We start from the raw sequence: 14766 nt of genomic DNA on the forward strand, positions 1-14766 counted from the left end.
TAAATGCAACATGTGACCCTGGCTTGGATCCAAGATTGGTAGCAAATAGCTACAAAGGGTATTATTATTGGGACAACTGATGAAATTTAAAATGGGCTGTGGATTAAATAATAGTATTCTATCAATGTTCAACTTCTTGATTTCAACAGTTGTGCTGTGGTTATGCAAGAGAATGTCTGCTCTTTTTTTTTTTTTTTTTACTTTATCTGCTCCTCCTCAGATTCTTTCTTTCTTTCTTTCTTCCTTTCTTATTTTTGGCTGCGTTGGGTCTCTGTTGCTGCACGTGGGCTTTCTCTAGCTATGGTGAGCAGGGACTACCTTCGTTGCAGTGTGCGAGCTTCTCATTGCGGTGGCTTCTCTTGTTGCGGAGCATGGGCTCTAGGCACGAGGGCTTCAGTAGTTGTGGCTCACAGGCTCTAGAGCACAGGCTAAGTAGTTATGGTACACGGGCTTAATTGCTCCGCGGCATGTGGGATCTTCCCAGACCAGGGCTTGAACCTCGAACACACGTCCCCTGCACTGGCCAGCGGATTCTTAACCACTTCGCCACCAGGGAAGTCCCGAAAATGAATGCTCTTGAAAGATGCACTATTAATGGTTACAGGGACATCATGTCTTCAATTTACTCTTAAGTTTCAGAAACATACATTCAGAGAGAGGGAAAGATAAAGCAAATGAGGCAAAATGTAAACAATTGATGAATCTGGATAGAGGCTATAGAGAGTTCCTTGTACTAACCTGCAACTCTTCTGTAAGTTTGAATTATATGAAAATAAATTATAACAAAAATAGTTGACCAGAAACCTTTTATTTCACTGCACAGTGCTAAAAATATTCCTAGAATTTAAGTCCACTTTCTTGGTAAACACCTCTAAGGAACAGAACTGAACCTCTATGAAATAATTCAGAGGTTCTTCAGGATCCTAAATCTTCAATAACCATTTACTCATCATTGATGAGAAAAAAATTAATTTTCCATATAATCAAAATTTATTCCTTTAAATCATTCTTTCAGCAAATATGTGGGAGCCTTCTATGTGCCAGACACATTCTAGGTGTTTGGTGGGCTAAAGAGACCAAGATCCCTGCCTTTATGGAGCTTACAGTCTAGCAGAGGGAGACAGACAATAAATAATGTTCATAATTAGTAAGTAAATGATATATTATGGGTTAAATGGTTATAAGTGCTATAGAAAGAGTACAGCACGGTAAGGAGGAATTAGAAGTGCAAAGGCAGGGCAAGTCCGGCCAGGCTGCCATTTTAAATAGGGTAGTCAGGAAAAACCTTATTGTGGAGAAGCACAGGCTTGAAAGAGGTGAGAGAATGAGCTTTGCAGGTATCTGTGGAAAGAGCAATCCAGGGAGGAACAGCCAGTGTAAAGGCCCTGAAATAGAAGCTGCTCATTTTCTTTTTTTTCTTTTTGATTTTTTTTTTTGACTGTGCCGAGTGGCTTGAGGGATCATAGTTTCCCGACCAGGAATTGAATCCGGGCCCTCAGCAGTGAAAGCAAGGAGTCCTAGCCACTGGACCACCAGGGAATTCCCTTTTTTGTTGTTTTTTATTTTTTGCAGAAGCTGCTCATTTTCAAGGAATGGAAACCCCTGTGGCAGCAGTTGAGTGAGAAAGTCATATTTCTGCTCAAAATCCTCCACTGGTTTCCCATTTCTCTCAAAAATCCTTGCAGCAGCCTTTAAGATCCTATAGACCTCACCCTTTTCACCTTTCTGATTTCATCTCCTACTCTACCTTTAAGTTCATAAACATTTTTGTTTACACCAGAACAAAATTATCTTCTAAAATACGCATCATTATCTTTTGAAATGCAAGCGTCACGTTTTTTTTGACTGTAGGTTAATAATTATACTGCACTGTAATGGCACTAGTCACAGGCTATCCTGAGTACTGCATGTAGGTTAAAATATTAAGGTCTGTCAAAGTGTAACGTGTGAATGTGTGAGTCATATAAAAGAAAGGCACAGGAAAGTCCAGGATTGTGTGTACAGACATTCCCGCTCACTGTTGATTTCCACAGGTGGAGGGTTTTTTCCTAAAATGTGCAGGCATCATCTGTTTCAGAGAATCAAACAACTTTATATTATCTCCAAGCTCCCTTTTAGCTCTAGACTGACACCCCATTTTCCAGAAGAGAGAATTGTAGCTCAGAAAGAATAAACGGGACTTCCCTGGTGGTTCAGTGGGTAAGATTCCACACTCCCAATGCAGGGGGCCTGGGTGTGATCCCTGGTCAGGGAACTAGATCCCGCATGCTGCAAATAAAGATCCCGCATGCCACAAGTAAAGATCCCGCGTGCTGCGACTGAGGTCCAGTGCAGCCAAATAAATAAATAATTTTTTTTTTTAAAAAAGAAAGAATAAACGGGGGCTTCCCTGGTGGCGCAGTGGTTGAGAATCTGCCTGCCAATGCAGGGGACGCGGGTTTGGGCCCTGGTCTGGGAAGATCCCGCATGCCGCGGAGCAACTGGGCCCGTGAGCCACAGCTACTGAGCCTGCGCGTCTGGAGCCTGTGCTCAGCAACAAGAGAGGCCGCGATAGTGAGAGGCCCGCGCACCGCGATGAAGAGTGGCCCCCGCACCGCAATGAAGAGTGGCCCCCGCTTGCCACAACTAGAGAAAGCCCTCGCACAGAAACGAAGACCCAACAAAGCCATACATACATACATACATACATACATACATAAATAAAAAAAAGAATGTAAGCAGACAAGAATAGCATTAAAAAAATTAAAAAAAAAAAAAAAAGAAAGAATAAACGACTTACCTAAGGGACACATACCAGGGAAAACTAGGAGTCTATTCAAGCCACCTGAAGCCACCTTCTCCCAGCCCACTGCTTTCTCACTCAGCAGCTCAACACTGTTCCAGAAGCTCCCCAGAGGACAAAAGCACAGAAGTTCCCTCATCTAAGAATAAAACATTTTACCCTATTATTCTCCAGGGACAATTATGGAGTGTTTCAGGTTGTGTCACTGATTACTTGCTACCATTTTGCAACTCCAAATAACTTTAGGTTCCCATAGCAACACACTCTGCTCTGGAAACTGACATTGTTCCCTAATCCATGTGGGAAGGAACAAGAGCTTCTCCTAGAAAACACAGCAGGTGGGAGAAGACATGTCATGGAGTGTGGCGGGTGGGGAATGGTTACTAAGGACTTTGTCCAGCCAAAGACAATGAACTAACATGGTCACTACTGAATGATTAACCAATCCTTGACCATTCTCGATGGGGCCCAAGAAGAGATGTTTGCCAAGAAAGTGTCTTCATGTTGCAAGATGTGTTATGATGCTTGGCAGGACCAAGGCAAGAAATTAAGAACCTAAGCTCCATCAAGTGAAAGAAACTTCCACTAAACTTCATTAAAAGTACACGGTGTTTTTCATAGAAAAGATGTTGCAAACCCAAAAGATTCATGTTGGCAGATAAACTGAAAGGCCTATCACATGCAGAATTATTTGGGAGGTTGTGTACTGATGTCTGCAACTTACTTTGAAATGGATCACAGAAATAAGACGAATTGATTGATGGAGGGATGGATAGACATGTACGAAAGCAAGCATAGTAAAATAATTGTAGAATCCTGGTGGTTGGTATAGGGGTAGTCAATGTGAATTCTTTCAACTTTTCCCTAAGTTTGAAATATTCATAATAAAATGTTGGAATAAACTTAAATGCATATCACATTATGAGAACAGGAAGAAAAAATGAAAGTGTGAGAGAAAAGATAGTTGGGAAAGGAGAAAAAGAGATAAAAAGGGAAAAGAGAGACAGAAGAGATTATCTTCAGTGTCCTTCCTAAGCTGATTCCCTTTCTTACCTCTGCCCTTGAGAACTGATTGAAGCAGATTTTGATTGAATTGGGTTGAAATTATTGAAATATATCACGGTGTCAAAAGGAACCCAAACGAATTTTTGAAAAACACCGAATCACTAATGTCTCTTGATGTTTTGAATTGGCTATTGTTATCCTGAGATGTTTATGTAAAATAAAATAAGCATCTATAAAGGGTGGGGTAGAATTAAACAAGTGTTTTTTAGTCAGGAAGTCCAATATCCCAAAAACAGAAGCTATAGCTGACAGCTTTTGAACATTAGGGCTTATCACTCAAGTCCTGGGGCTAGTGGAATACACAGTTGGAAAATTTCTTCAAGGCTGATGTTCATTCCTTTACACACAAAGTTCAAAACAGTGAGTGTCAAGGTAAAAACCAAACCTAAAATCTTTGATATTTAAAGAAAAATGTCTGTGAGCTACTGACAGTTTCATAAACACACTGTACGTAAATGGGAACGTAGCTCTAGTCTACAAAGCCAGTAAGAGCTATTACATGTGAAAATAGTACCACCTAGTGGACAGAGTGGGAAATAGTCTAACAATGTCTTGCCTACCTACTCATTTTCTTCTCCTTTAGAGGAAGATTGTCTACTAGTCCTTTATTTTTTCCACTGTTCTTAATTATTCAACAAACATACATAAGGAATCTCTGGAATACTAGAAAGAGCACAGGACTTGGAGCTAGAATAACTTGTCACCGTATTTCTACTTCTTTATATACCCTTTGTGTTTCCAGTATTAGTTTTGAACGTAATTTCTCACAAGGACTTGCTCATTAATTATCAAAAGGCCCACAGAATGGCATTTATAGGATGGGATGGAGGTGTTAGCTAATGCCATGGTGGTAATCATTTTGCAATACATAGTGTATCAAATCAAGACTGTACACCTTAAACTTACACAATCTTGTGTGTTAATTATATCTCAAAAAAGCTGGGGGCCAGAGGATGTGGGAGTGGGAAGAGGCCCAGAGATCAAACTGCCTTCCATATACATCTTCATATATTTAAGATGATTGTAGTCACCTTGGTCACGTCATGGGAAATCTCACCTTTAAACAATTCCTTTCTTAGGGTGTGGAAAATTCTCCAGTTTTCTAATTAAATTAAGAATGCCCACGAGGGAATTCCCTGGCGGTCCAGGGGTTAGGACTCCTCGCTCTCACTGCCAAGGTCCAGGGTTCAATCCCTGGTCGGGGAACTAAGATCCCACAAGCCACTCAGTGTGGCCAAATAAATAAATACATAAATAATGTCTATTCTTGAAAGAAAGAAAGAAAGGAAGGGAGGGAGGAAGGAAGGAAGAAAAAAAACGCCCATGGGAAGAGTAACACCTCAAATGAAAATGCCTGGGTTCTGATATCTGCTGTCAGTTTACTAATTGTGTGATTTGGGGAAATAACTCCCTTTGAGTCTGCTTTATTTAGATGTCATCTGCCTACACTACTTCGTAGATTTGTTATTGGATCTTAAATCTCCTTATGTCTTCTAGTAACACCCATCTCTGGGATCAGCAGCCCAGGCCCAGCTTGACTCTCCTCCCTGCTTCCTGGAGCACAGAGGACTCTCTGTGTCAACTCCCTTCCGGATATAGCAGCAGCTATAACAGCAGGGAATTATGGCAGAAACAATACTGCAAGGATGTTATTTTGCTCAAGATCACAAAGTTAATAAGTTTAGATATAGACTGGGCTCCAAAACCCATACATTAAAAAAAAATTTTTTTGGATTGTGAAACATGACACCAGTAGACAAGTGCATTAAACATAGAGCTTAATGAGTAATTATAAAACAAACACCCATGAAGTCACCATGCAAAGCAGAAATAGAACTCTACAAGTCTTCTTTCTTCCACAACATTCTCGTATATGTATCCTGGTGCATGTGTACATGAGTTTCTCTAGGGTATAACTTTAAGGAGTGGCAATACTGTATCATGGGGTATATGTGTATTTATCTTCAAATTTACTAAGACAAACTGTTTATTAAGTGGTTGTTCTAATTTACTCTGCCACCAGCAGCGAATTAAGAGTTCTCATTGCTCCATGTCCTAACACTTACCCTTGTCAGCCATTTCCCTGATTATTAATGAGGATGAGCACTTATTCATATGTTATCACTGGAATATCCTCTTTAAGGTGTGCTGGTTCATGATTCAAGTCTCTTGCCTGGTTTTCTATTGAGTTATCCCATGCTCTTTTTTCTACTCAATGCCTCATGCGGGATTCTAGATATGTCCAAACAGCAAAGAGCAAAGGGAGGACAGGCACTAGGGCTTATTCTTTGTTTGTACTACCCACAGTGCTACACAGAGCTGGCCACAAAGTAGGGCTTAAGAAATACATGCTGACTTTTTTTTTTTTTTTTTTTTAAAGAGTTCTGACTTAGATCTTTATTTATTTATTTATTTATTTATTTTGGCTCTGTTGGGTCTTCGTTTCTGTGCGAGGGCTTTCTCTAGTTGTGGCAAGTGGGGGCCACTCTTCATCGTGGTGCGCGGGCCTCTCACTATCGCGGCCTCTCTTGTTGCGGAGCACAGGCTCCAGACGCGCAGGCTCAGTAGTTGTGGCTCACGGGCCCAGTTGCTCCGCGGCATGTGGGATCTTCCCAGACCAGGGCTCGAACCCGTGTCCCCTGCATTGGCAGGCAGATTCTCAACCACTGCGCCACCAGGGAAGCCCCCATGCTGACTTTTAAAAAAATATTTATTTACTTATTTATTTTGGCTGCACTGGGTCTTAGTTGCGGCACGTGGACTCTTAGTTGCGGCATGCGTGTGGGATCTAGTTCCCCAATGAGGGATTGAACCTGGGCTCCCTGCATTGGGAGCATGGAGTCTTACCCACTGGACCACCAGGGAAGTCTCAATACATGCTGCTTGGTTAGTACAGGTCCATAATCCTTACCAGTAGTCCCAAAACACAAAGTTATGAAAACCAAAATAATTTTTCTAAGTTTGGTACAATATTTATTTGGAGGCAAAACCTGAACTGACACAAGGCTAATTATAGTTTTTACTTATCATATGTTTCCTGCAGAAGTATTAATGGTTAACTATGGATGCTGCCCCAGACCCTGCTGCGAAATAACATAACATACAAGAACCTATGCCCCAGAATAGCTTCCTAAAATCTGAAAATTTCTGAATTCTTGAACACATCTGGCCACAAAGATGTTGAATACAGGATTCTGGACCTGCCATTTATTGAATCCTTGTAATATTTCTAGCACGATGGTTAAGTAGGTGTCTTACATATATAATAGACCTGTTGCAAAGATTAAATAAGGCAGGCATTAGCCTACCTTATTTTACATAGGAGACACCAGAGGCTCAGAGAGGTTAAGTAATTTGCCTAGTCACACAGCAGAGCTGAGATTCATGTTTATCGAAATTAGTATATCCTACAAAATACATAGATGGCATATTAAAGCATAACTGATACTACAGAGTCATTTAAAGGTATCAATGAAACATACTTAACAGTACTTAAATTAGTGAGCCAAACTGAATGCCTGCAGCATATTCACTGGGAAATGTGATTTAGATGGATTAGTCACAGTAACACAAAGTGCACTCTTTTCAGAGATGAACTCTGAGGTCCAGAGAGGTTGAAGGGCATGCCCAGGGCCTCACATCTAGTCAGTCTGAAGAGCTGAAGGTATTAATTTTAGTTTGCTGAACTTCTAACAGGGCTTCCTGACACAGATACCAACAATCAAAACTGCATTCCTCTTCTCATGGACTTTTAAGACAAAGTGAGACTGTTATTTCTGAAAAATTCAATATTTAAAGCAAACACGTTTTAATAAGGTAGACTCAAACCTCCCCTTCTCACCTTGCAAACTTACATATTCTTCCCTCCAGTCTCGGAGGATGAGATTGTCTTTTTGTCCAAGGTCCACTGCTTCATCAGGGCCTTCCATTCCAGTCACTCCCATCTTTTCTGGGGCCTTGGTTTCGTAGTCATCAACCCCTCTCATATTTTTAACATTCCTGCTTTCAGTTGGCTTTTCCAACTTGTAAAAATATAGCATAGAGGGGGATCCTTCCTCCATTCCCTCTAAACATCGGTGTTTTCCCCTTTCCTTTTCAGCAAGCTTAAGAGTAGTCTACACTACCCCATTTTCTCACCTCCCACTTATTCCTCAAAGCACTAGCCATTTGCCTCCCCACCCCCTGCCCCAGTGTTCCTCTGGCGACAGAGTGCCAACTTCTGTGGACACATCTCAGTCACCTTTCTCACTCTGCTGTATTTGGTGCTGTTGACCTTTCCCCTCCTTGAAGCTCCTCTCCCTTGGGCTCAGTGTTGCTCCTGTTTCCCAGATTCTCCTGGAGGTTTATCTACAGCCTTGATCTCTCACTTGAGCTTCAGACTACATTCAGGCAGACAGATTCCAAATTCAAGTTTCTGCTTCTCCAGACACATCAGTCTAATTGTCTTCAAATCCTTAGTTGCTCCTCTTGAGCCCAGGCCCGCTCCTGCATTCCTTATCTCAGGAAATAGCTACTACCTACCAGATAATCTAACTAGAAACCTAGTGGTCACACCTCACCCTTCTCCGGCCTCCAAGCCTCCAAATCAATCCCTAATTCCTGCCTTTACCTTATCAAATAAGCTTGAAGGAGAAGGAAGAGAATTCTCACTCTTCTTGTCAGTTAAGCAAATATTTGTTGAGCACCTTATACACACTTAAAACATATTAGAACCCACCTCAGTGTAGAAATTCAGTAGCCCACGAATCTTAGAAAATGCTAAACACCTACCAATTTATTTATATTTAGGTCAAAATACTTTTGAAGCAATCACTATAGATAACTAAAATGTATCAGGAATCATAAATAGGCATTTCTAAGTGCACATGTCAAGGGCCAGCTTTTATAAACTTGGTTTAATGGGACATCAAATAGCTCAAATTCATCCCAAGTTGTGGCAGCCAGCCCCCAAGAAGGCCCCAATGTCTCACCTCCTGGTAGCCTTGTTCTTGTGTAGTAGTCTCCTCCCACTGAATGGGGTTGACCTGTGTGATCAATGGTGTATTGTGGAAATGACGGGAGCTTGCTACATTATTCCCTCGGTGAGGGGGTTAGCTAGCTGCATGCCAGGAGAACATAGTCAGTCCAATGAAGAGGTCCACTTGGCTAGAAACTGACTTTTCCTGCCAACAACCGGTACTAATTGCCAGGCATATGAGTGAGCCACATCGGAAGCAAATCCTCCAACCTCAATCAAGCCTCTAGATGACCACAACCTCCTGAGAGACCTGAGCCAGATCACTGAACTAAGTCACTCTTGAATTCTTGACCCAGTTTAACTGTATGAAGATAATGTTTGTTTTAAACAGCTAAATTTTGGCACTCATGTAAGAAATGTGGAAAGCTCCGCAGCACAAGCGTTCACATTATTGACCAAATGATGATGAGATGCTCCGGATATAATGATTATGGGAAAGCTTTGAATGTTCTCTCAATTTATACAGATATGAGAATTCATTCTGGAGAGAAAGTCCTATTGAATGTTATCAGTATTGGAAAGTGTTCCATTTTCCCACATGCCTTAGAAAACTTGAGAACTCACACTTCAAAGAAATTTGTGAATATAAAGAATGAGGGAAAGCCTTTAATGATGTCTCTTACATTAGGAAATATATGAAAATCCTCCCCGATGCAAAATCTGTAAGTGTATTAACTTTGGAAAATTTTTCAGTGATTCCTGTCTTCACTGACATGTGAGAACTCATACTGGAGGGGACCCTAGGAATACAATCAATGTGAGGATGTCTTAGCCTCAGTTCTGCACTGAGTGGCCACAAAATAATTTATACTGAGAAAAAAAGTATAAATGTTATGAGAATGGGATTACCTTGATCAATATCCCATTCTTAGTTTGGGCCACTAGCTCATGCCTCTTTAGCCTTTTTGGTTTCATATAAACATTGATGTCTACATCATCAATGCTATCCCCTAAATTAAACCTTATATTCTTAAAAAAACAAAACACTACTAAGTTTTGGAGGTAATTTGTTATGCCACAATATATAATACACAGACTTCCCAAGACATGTGAAAATCTGTTCAATATAATGCATGAAGAGTTTTGTCCTGCAATTTTATCTATTGGAATGGGGAAAACAAAAGACTCTTGGTGGTGAACAGCCAAGAAGAGGCTGAAAATATCTGTCCTTAAGAAGTTATTTTGAAGATTACTCCATAAATCAATCTTTGTAGGACAGTTGATGACCCCCAACTATGGGGGTAGAAGTTAAGCCCTAGAGTATATTAGATAATTCATTTTTTAGAAACTGAGGACCAGACCAAGTACCCTTAAGGTATCAATTTATGATCGTGAGAGTCATACAAGCACTAAAGAACTCAAAACTCAGACTCCTGCTGTCTCCCTATCCTTAGCACTAGCCACGTGTTCATGTTTTTAGACTACTTCTGTCAAAACAACAGCCAACAAGGACATCTCAATTTATCTTTACATTCACATTTCCTACTCCTTTCACTTCAGGTACCACCAAGTCAAGCTGAACAGAACTAATGGCCAGTCCAGAGAATTACACCTTCCTGAAACTACTTCTACACCTCTACCACACTCCTGCGTTTTACACAGATCACACTGTATTGCACTTAAAATCTCTTATTTGATTGCTATTTATAAAAGCAGAGGTCTTGTTTTGCTTTTTGCATATCCAAGGCTTACAGCACAGCACTTGCGCACATGGTAGCTGTTCAGTAAAGGATAGCTGGCATTTATGCTACCATTTATGATCTCAATATTTTAATGCCTTCTGCTCTATCATTTTAGAATATACCCTTCTCGTACACCTCTATTTCTAAAATCCTGGCTTCACTTCAAGTATCATCTCCTAGAAATGTTTTCTGATTTTTACCACCTCCTACCCCCAGCTGTCAGCCGACCTCATATGGAATGGAAGTAATTGCTGTTTCACTGGAAACCTCACAGATCTTTAAGCTATACTTCTTTCATGTTCTGGCATTAAACTCCCTTTTTGCCCAGATAATCTTCCCCATCAAACTGTGAACCAAGCCCAGAATCCGAATCTCCAATTAAGTCAAATCTTAGTTGAATGGATGAAAGAATTGAGTTTAGGAGTTCCCGTCTCCTGGGAGTCTTCTTTGAACCTACCCACCTTTGGTCTATCCCAATGTTCACCAAAATGTATTAAATTGTTTATGTGTATACTTCCACCACTATACCCTTCATTCCCTGAAGGCATCTAGAAAGGATCAAAACGTTTAACTCAACTGGAAGGAAATGTACACATCCTCTCATTCTGACGTTCATTCATTCATCTATTTTCCCCCAAATATTATCACCAGCATATACAGAGCCACCCAGAAGTTTTGTAGAACACTACCAAAGACCTTTATTAATATTCTGCCAATTATATAAGCATTCTCAACTTAGAGCTGCCTCTTCCAACTAAAAATGAATATTCTCTTCCCCTTTAGATATATCAATCTACATTTGAAGAGTTTAAAGGCTAAATAAGCCCACATGCAATAAGACTAATGTTAAAAGAAATGAGGCACCAAGGCCTTGTGAAAGGAAAACACCTTCTTTGCTTCTAGTCAGACACTGCAAGTTGAATTAAGTGAAAGTTCATGTTCCTAATTGTTTACTTTGTAGGCGCCCAAACGTCATCTACAGCCTGCTACTCATTATCACCTGGGAGCTTATCAGAAATGCAGACTCTCAAATGGTACAGCCACTTTAGAAACAGTTTAGCAGTTCCTCAAAATGTTAAAGTTAACATATGACTAAGATCTACTGCACAATGTTGCACCCACAGTTAACAGTACTGTATTGTGTACTTGAAAATTTAAGAGGGTAGATATTGTTAATTGTTACAATTTTTTAAAAAGTTACCAAATGACCCAACAATTCCACCCCTAGTTACATTCTTAACAGAAATGAAAACACATGACCACAAAATATCACACAAATGTTCACAGCAGCATTATTCATGATAGCCAAAAGGTATAAACAACTCAAATGTCCATCAACTGATGAGTATAAACAAAATGTGGCATGTCCATACAATGGAATGTTATTTGGCCATAAAATGAAGTCCCTGGTACATGTTACAACATGGATGAACCCTGAAAACATGCTAAATGAAAGAAGCCAGTTACAGAAATCCACATAATGTATGAATCCATTTATATGAAATGTCCAGAATAGGTACATCCATAGCAACAGAAAGTAGAGACGTGGTTGCCAGAGACTTGGGGTGGTGATGAATGGGGATAACTGCTAATGGACATAGGGTTTCTTTCTGGCATGATGAAAACTGTCCTGAATGGAATTAAGACTGGTGACAGGTGCACAACTCTGCATGCTAGAAAAACCCATTGAATCGTACACTTCTAAGCAGTGAATTCTACATGAATTGTGTTTCAACATGTTTTTTAAAACAGAAATGCAGATTCTCAGGCTTACCCCAGACCTACTGAATCAAAATCTGCATTTTAACAAGATCACCAGGTGATTCCCATATGTATTCAAGTTTGAGAAGCACTGATGTTTAAGAAATACAGTCAAAACTGCTTCTCCAGTTAATTTCATTATTAACCATTATGGAACAGTTAATTTGATTTCACTAGGGCAGATTTTTCTTGTCACAATTGCCTGAGTCATACAATCAACCACCGTTCACAATGATTTTATAACACCAGGTTTTTCCTTTAAAAATTTGCAAAGTTTTAGTAGTACTGGGTGGCACCTGCATTGAGCTAAAAGCAAAGCCTTGGCATATATTTTTTTAAACCCTCAACAATACTAGGTATATAGTAGGTACTCTTACTTTTAAGTAAACCACCGGTTTTGAAAGGGTGGCAATAATATCAAGTGACCAAAGGAGATACACATCCAAATGGGAAATGAGACCAAAAAACCACTCACTTCAGAAAACAGTTTATTAAAGGTCAAATCAGATTTACAGAAATATAAAACAGGGGCAAGAGGTGCAGAGGCTTCAGAAACTATACATACAACAGGAAGTAAATTACCTACCTGGAGTTCTCACAGCAGTTTTTATTTTGTACAGAGCCTAATCTATTTTTAAAGAGTCCTAGGGAAAGTCTCAGCAGTCATATTTTCTCATCATTTAGCAGCTTAAGAAAATGTCCATATTCCAGAAAGAAAGAGGGGTGGACATAAGTGACAATAGGTAGTGAAGAGAAAATATAAGGGTGATAAGCTCTGCTACTCTGTGCCAGCACTTTAAATTTTGTGTGTGTGCACGCACGCTGTTGGGGGGAGTGAGGGGAGGGGGAGGAGGGGAGATCATCATGCAAAATGACTGTCTTGGAGCCAGGAGTTGAAAAAAGGGAAATTCTGGTTCTCTAAAAAGTTGGACAACTATTATCTATAGTAGTTCTATATTACTGAAACTTTCCTTTTTAAAACTAGGCAAATTTTATTAAGAATCTGGAAAAAAAAAAAAAAAAAAGAATCTGGAAAGTCTTGTGGGTACTCCTAGCCAGGTACTGCATATAAATATCACACCCAAACTGAAGAGTACAGGCTCTGCAATCAGCTTGCCTGGGTTCAAGTACTGGTCCTAGATGATAGTTGTGCAAACTTGGGTAAGTTAACTTTTCTGCCTTAATGACTTGGAAAATGGGCTTTAAAAATAGCACCTATCTCATAGGATAGTTATAGGCATTAAATATATATATATATATATATATATATATATATATATATATATATATATATATGTGTGTGTGTGTGTGTATGTATGTATGTATAAAGAGCGTAGAACAGTACCTAGAACATAGGAAGTATTCAGTAAATGTCTCTCACACACATGCAGTGCTGGATCTTTCAAATACAATTTGTCACATATCAGATTAACATGCTAGCTACAGTGGATTGTTGACTGGGAAATGGAATTAGTCTCATTTTATTTGATTCTGATTCCCTAAACTAGAATTCTATCTGTATTGTATCAATAAAAATGAATTTCTTGAGGACATGAACTGTGTGCTAGTCCATCTTTTTATTCCAGGGCCTGGCACAATGCCTATTATATAGGGATTTAATAAATTTGGAACAATTTAATCCTAGTAATTTAAAAATTATCTATAAACCCATATAGGTGGATGTTAATAGAGATCTATAAAACTCCATAATTTTATTCTTATTTGACTACATACAATACAAATGTAGTTCTGGTGGGAACTTTGAAGCATTTAAAAAGTTTTTCTAAACAGTAAGGGGTAAAATTAAAACTCAACTAAAAATAATTTTTTAAGAGAGGATTTGAGCACAAAACAACAAAAACTGGCACTTTGTACACTTCAATGCAAGATCCAGCTTAATTGCTGAGAAGTAGAGGAAAAGCTTTGTGTTGGTTGAAACAACTCCATCTTCTCCACAATTACCGAGAACCATACCAAATGGGGACAAGACTTTCGAAGCCCAGAATAAAGAAGCTGTCCATTTTTACTAATACAGAACTGGTTTAAAAATACCTAATAAAGTCTTTCTTCAAAACAGACATCTCACTTACCTTTTCAGTATATTTCCTAAAAACATTAAAGACAGATGTAAGGCTTAGTTGGTAATTTTCATGAACTCAGTTCTTTTCCTCTGACTGTAGTGGAGTTGACGTGACAAAGCAGGTTTGGGAACGCTAGAAATGAATTCCTACTTCCCCTTGCATTCTTCAGATTCATTTTCCCCCAAATTTCTGCAATGGTTGGCTTCCATTTCAGCATCAGTCACGAAATCTTGAAGGTTAGACACAGTAAACAGGGAAGGACATAAAATTAAGTGATACGGGCGTAGCTTTGAGTCTCACAACTTTAATAGGGATGAGTCATACCTTAAAGTATGTGAAAATGAATTACATACTCTGTTCCTTTATGAAATTCAGCTC

Source organism: Balaenoptera ricei, chromosome 1, assembly GCF_028023285.1.
Source record: "Balaenoptera ricei isolate mBalRic1 chromosome 1, mBalRic1.hap2, whole genome shotgun sequence".
Taxonomy (NCBI): domain Eukaryota; kingdom Metazoa; phylum Chordata; class Mammalia; order Artiodactyla; family Balaenopteridae; genus Balaenoptera; species Balaenoptera ricei.